Source organism: Dendrobates tinctorius, unplaced genomic scaffold (genome assembly GCF_039654945.1).
Source record: "Dendrobates tinctorius isolate UK_male_01 unplaced genomic scaffold, ASM3965494v1 ptg000156l, whole genome shotgun sequence".
Lineage (NCBI taxonomy): Eukaryota > Metazoa > Chordata > Amphibia > Anura > Dendrobatidae > Dendrobates > Dendrobates tinctorius.
Genome location: NW_027361823.1, coordinates 2,741,863 through 2,747,862, shown reverse-complemented (window position 1 = coordinate 2,747,862; position 6,000 = coordinate 2,741,863). Strand labels below are relative to the sequence as shown.

Below are 6,000 nucleotides of genomic sequence, written 5' to 3'. Positions count from 1 at the left end.
TTACATACAACATAGAGTACATACTCACCATCACTTGTCACTTTGCTCCCCAAAGCCAGTGTCATCTATAAAAAATATGAAAAAAACAAACAAGCAATATACTCCCTGATCTGCAGAAATCCACGAGTGTTCCACAACGATCTCCCGTGGAGAAAAGGAGCATCAGCTGATGCGACTGCACTCTAGGGGCCCCAGGAATACAATGACGGGAGGTAGGTATCCTTCCGCACTGTATTCCTCCGCCACTGTAAAAAAATAGTCCCTAGTCTCACTTTTGGCATAGCTGTGTGAGAAAGTTCCCACGCAGCTTTTGCCATAAAGTGAGACCAGTGAACTATAGTAACCTCTCAGTGATGCAGTACAGGAGATCGCGGTGGGACACTCGTGGATTTCTGCGGATCAGGGAGTATATTGCTTGTTTGTTTTTTTTTCATATTTTTTATAGATGACACTGTCTTCGGGGGAACAAAGTGACAAGTGATGGTGAGTATGTACTCTATGTTATATGTACTGTATGTCTATATGTATGTATTGTATGAATGTATTGTATGTAGTATGAATGTTGTATGAATGTAGTATATATGTAGTATGTATGTATGTTGTATGAATGTAGCATATATGTAGTATGTATGTATGTAGTATGAATGTAGTATATATGCAGTATGTTGTATGAATGTTATATGTAGTATGTATGTAGTATGCATGTATGTTGTATGAATGTAGTATATATATGTAGTATGTATGTAGTATAAATGTATGCATGTTGTATGAATGTAGTATGTATGTATGTTGTATGAATGTAGTATATATGTAGTATGTACTGTGTATGTATGTTGTATGAATGTAGTATATATGTAGTATGTATGTTGTATGAATGTTATATATATGTAGTATGTATGTAGTATGAATGTAGTATGAATGTAGTATATATATGTAGTATGTATGTATGCTGTATGAATGTAGTATATATGTAGTATGCATGTATGCTGTATGAATGTAGTATATATGTAGTATGTATGTATTATGTATGTTGTATGAATGTAGTATATTTGAAGTATGTATGTAGTATGTATGTATGTTGTATGAATGTTGTACATATGTTGTATGTATATATTTTTTTTTTACATTCAACACATTAGCCGGATGATGGGACTACTACTGTCCCATCATTGGCTAATGTGTCAATCACTGTCATTGTAGCAGGCATAGCCCGATGGGACTTGTAGTCCCATCAGACGATGCCTGCACACAGACACAAAGACCCCCGGCAGGCCAGCACAGACCCCCGGCAGGCCAGCACAGACCCCCGGCAGGTCAGCACAGACCCCCCGCAGGCTCGCCCAGACCGCGCATCATGATGCGCACAGACCGCGCATCATGATGACATCATTTCAGCAGCCAATCACAACCACAACAGTGGCTCATTGTGTTGTGGATTGATTTTTGATTTGGGTAGATTTACCCCTGTGCGTACTGTGGCCTGTCCTAATTAGACAGAGTCTTATTGCACGCTCAAGGAAGGAAAGACACCACACCTGGTTAGCAGCAATACCTTCCAGCAAAACTCTGCAAGCTTTATTCACATTCATGGTCTTTTATCAGTTCGTACAGAAAGGAGAGGTTATTCATTAACATAAAGGCTTTATTTCTTATCTAATTGGACAGTTTAAATACATGAACATATATGGGCGTCCGACCTAAGGTGACTTAAGAATCAGATGATATACTGCCCCTTGTATTCCAATGTCAGCGAGTCTACAATATCGGCTGGACCATCTGGCCTAACTTCCTCTTCTGTGTGTCTGAAGACATGTCACAAGACAATGCTATCATGAGATCACATCAGCTCCCCAGACTCTCTCATGGGGGGGGTTAGCAGGTTATTTCCACCAACTAGTTATAGAGTTCAAACAGTAAATATGTATCTGTGTGCAGTATGGCTATAAGAATACTTGAGTATATGGAGTATATAGCAGTATATAGCCTATAGCAGGCAAGTGAGATCTAGATGAAATACATATATATTTCCATAACAATTGCATTATGGGAACTTCCGATTCCGGTATCCGATATTGTAAAAATATCGGTACTCGGTAACGGAATTCCGATACAGCGAATATCGGCCGATACCCGATATTTGCAGTATCGGAATGCTCAACACTATTTGCCACTCATATAAAGGGTATTGCTACACCTAATGGTGTATTACCTTAGAAGTTAAATCTATAGTGTATATATATGTTCTGCTATGTCTTTATGTATACGGTCTTATATCTTGTTGCTGCTATGTACATAAATTGTGCACTGTGGTTTATAGGGAGAGCGTAGTACCTTCATTTGGCCACAAGATGGGGGGCATTTCAGTACACACAGTTCTTAGATTGATATACAAGTCAGGACATGTTTAAAGTAGGAAGGGCTGCCAGGTGGTAGGCTGCAAGTCTCAGGGAAGTTAGGTCAGATGGGACCAGGGTGCCCTAGTGTCCACATGGGCTATAGGCCCGGATAGCTTGACAGCCACGCAACATTCAAATGCTGCAGCCCACGTTACCCACGACCACTGTGTGTCATAGCAGTGGGCCAGTGTGGGAAAGGAGAGATGTGGCGACTTATCGCCTGGGTCAATTCTTTTATGGCAGGAGTCAGATGGACAGCTGAGATGAAGGAAGTTGACGCTTCGACGAGTTCGGTACAGACGGGCCGGATGCTTTACCAGAGGCAACCAAACTTGGTGACTGATGATTTTGAGTTTGGGGTGAAACAGGCAGAAGGAATTGTCATCATGGCGAAGTCAGGCCAGGAAGGAACTGGGGAGCGGTCTAGGACAGGCCAGTCCGGGCGTGTACTGCACAGAAGCGACAGAGAGCAAAAGATGAGGAAACCATTGAATGTCACAATATACCAACTGTGGATGTAACATGTTAAGTACTCAGTAAAGCAAGTGTTAAAGTTAACTTGGACTGTGTCTCCTTTGCTGGGGGTTGCCTGAAAGAGGGACCGTCATTGCCTGGGAAGTACCCAGAGGAAGCTGAATCTGGAGATGCAGGTATGCCAGAAAGAAGAGTACAGTTTTCTGTAGGGGAAGTACTGGACCTAGATATTGCAGTTATTCAGGTCATGACTACAGTTCTGTCCCTCCCTTACACAAGCATGATTTGCACCACATCCATACTGTGTTGACCCAGGCTATGCAAAAGGACATACTGCGCCAGGGCTCGTCACTGCTGCCACAGTCGCTGCAACATGTGCAGAATGGAATTCCACTGTGTTGGAACACTAAAAAACTGGAGTCTGAACTGAGAAAGTAAGTTAATGTGTATGCACAATGTAAGTGCATATTAACACATGACCCTTAACCAGAGAAAACAGAAAGCAAAAAGCACAAATATCCTGAAATAAAAAGTAAAAAATAAACTGCAAATAATGCAAGCATAATTTTGATCAAAATAATGTACAAGCCATCCCGCCACGTCACGGCAACCCTTGTGGGTTTCTCTGGTTAATGGTCATGTGTTAATATGCACTTACATTGTGCATACACATTAAATTTACTTTCTCAGTTCAGACTTCAGTTTTTTATTCATTTCATTGTGCATTCAGTGCATATATGGGTGTGACCGCCCTCTATCTGAGCTGGGAAATCCATCCTCTCTGGCCTAAGCTTTTACTAGTGGTTCAGTCGCTCGATCCTTGATCACATTCACGTCACTTGGCAAGTGAAAAGGTTTTAAATACTAGAGTAGGACTGTCCCACAAGGGTTGCCGTGACGTGGCGGGATGGCTTGTACATTATTTTGATCAAAATTATGTTTACTAAATACCCTTATTACTATTATTACTTTTATGCATTATTTGCAGTTTATTTTTTACTTTTTATTTCAGGATATTTGTGCTTTTTGCTTTTTGTTTTCTCTGTGTTGGAACACTGCAAATCAAACGGTTAACCTGTAAGCCAAAAGACCTCTGTAGCAATTTAAGTCGATGACCTGCTGGGTGCGATCGGCGGAAGCGAGTACACAGCAACCGTTCTTTCTGCAGTAGCACATCCAGGCCGTGATAGTGGCAGGAAAATTTCTGTACCACCAGGCTGAGGACGTGAGTCATGCAAGGCATGTGCGTGAGGTTGCCCCAGCGTAGGGCCGCCACTGTTATGGTACTGCAGCACAGGACTAGGGTAAGAGTGGGGAAAACTGACTGTGTACTGTGACTAGGGGGAAGGGGGTCCATGAAAAATCTAAGGACTGGGTACAAAAACGGGTCACCTCCTAGTAGAAAACAAAGAAGGCTGCAGACACAAACTGAAAACAGAAACTAAGACTACCAGAACCAGAGGTCCCAGCACTGCACTAATTAAACACACAGAAGGCAAAGCAAGGCTCCAAGACAGATTTCAAGCGGATTAACACTATTGTCCAGCAAGGAATGGGAGACAGGTGCAGGTTAATAAAGGGTGATATAATCACCTGACCCAAGACAAACCCAGCACCATTGGAAAAAGACCAGCAGCCAGAACACTACAAGAAAATGGCAGTCACAAACTGAACAGATTCTAACAGTACCTCCCCTTTAACGAGGATCCCCTGGGTCCTCTAGGCCAAGCCTTATTTGGAAATCTCCCGTGAAAAGCCTTAATCTTGAGGCTGAGACATCCACAGCTTTCACCCAGGAATTGTCCTGGGGACCGAAACCCTTCCAGGACACGAGATACTGTAAGCCTCCTCTGTGCCACTTATGGTACTGTCACACTAAGCGATATCGCTAGCAATATCGCTATAACTTGTGACGTTATAGTGATATTGCTAGCATTATTGCTGTGTCTGATACTTACCTACGACCTCTCCCCCCGCTGGTTATCGCTGATCGTGCGAGAACGTCCTGGACCGTTTCTCGTTGTCAGCTTCCTGCTGAGAGGCGAGCGACGAGCGTGGAGCCAGGCGGGAGGACGCAGGATCGCCTAGTGTGACAGGTAAGTAGCGACCCCCGTCCCCTGCGATGTCGCTGGTGAGATCTGCCTGTGTGGCAGCTCACTAGCGACCACTTAGCGATGTACCAGCGATCCTGACCTCATCATATCGCTGGTTGGGATTGCTGGTACATCGCTAAGTGTGACAGTACCTTTAGAATCAATAATGCGTGAAGTCTCAAACTCACAGTCCTAATCAACTGGAGAAGCAGGCGGCATAGCCACCTTATCAGGCGTGTCAACTTTCTTCAGCAAAGATACATGAAAAACAATTAATTTTCCAGGACGAAGGAATGTCCAATCTGACCGCTGCCGAGTTGACAATCTGAACCACCTACAAACTTAGGCCCCAACTTTTTAGAAGGGATCTTGAAATGCAGATTCTTAGAGGACAACCAAACCATGTCCCCAACTACAAACTTCGCCTCCCTTCTTTTCTTGTCAAAATATTTCTTAGACCTCCTATTAGCCTGATTCAGATTATGGCGCACACTAGTCCAAACCCTTTCCAAATTTCCAGAAAAACTCTCCTCCTCAGGCACCGCTGCCCCAATCCTAGAAAAAGGAACGAAATATGGATGCTTCCCAGTACAACAAAAAAAAAGGAGAATACCCAGCCGAAGAAGACGTATAATTATTGAGAGCAAACTCAGCTAATGGTAGATATTCCGACCACATCTTCTGATTGTCTGCTACAAAACATCTCAAAAACTGCTCAACGTCCTGGTTCTTCATCTCGGTCTGTCCATTGGACTCCGGATGATAACCCAATGAAAATGACAAATGAACCTTAAGTCTGTCACAAAAGGTATGCCAAAAATCGAGCCACAAACTGTGGTCCCCTATTGGAGACAATGTCCATGGGGACAACATGGAGTCTGACAATCTCTTTCACAAATGCCCTGGCAAGTGTCTTAGCGCAGGGTAATTTATTGAACGGGACCAGATGACACATCTTACTAAACCGGTCTACCACAACCCAGATGACAGAAAAACCCTCAGAGACCGGCAGGTCGGTGATAAAATCCACTGCAAGA

At 43.3% G+C, this 6,000-nt stretch overlaps 1 long non-coding RNA gene across 1 annotated transcript in view; it reads right to left on the bottom strand.

Annotated features, from left to right (window-relative positions):
• Positions 1-1,549: 1,549 nt before the first annotated feature.
• Positions 1,550-6,000, bottom strand: part of LOC141051269 (uncharacterized) — an 80,209-nt gene continuing 75,758 nt past the window's right edge. Inside the window, exon 3 of the long non-coding RNA XR_012220614.1 lies at positions 1,550-2,845. This is a non-coding gene — a long non-coding RNA (uncharacterized lncRNA). The remainder of the gene's footprint in view (positions 2,846-6,000) is intronic.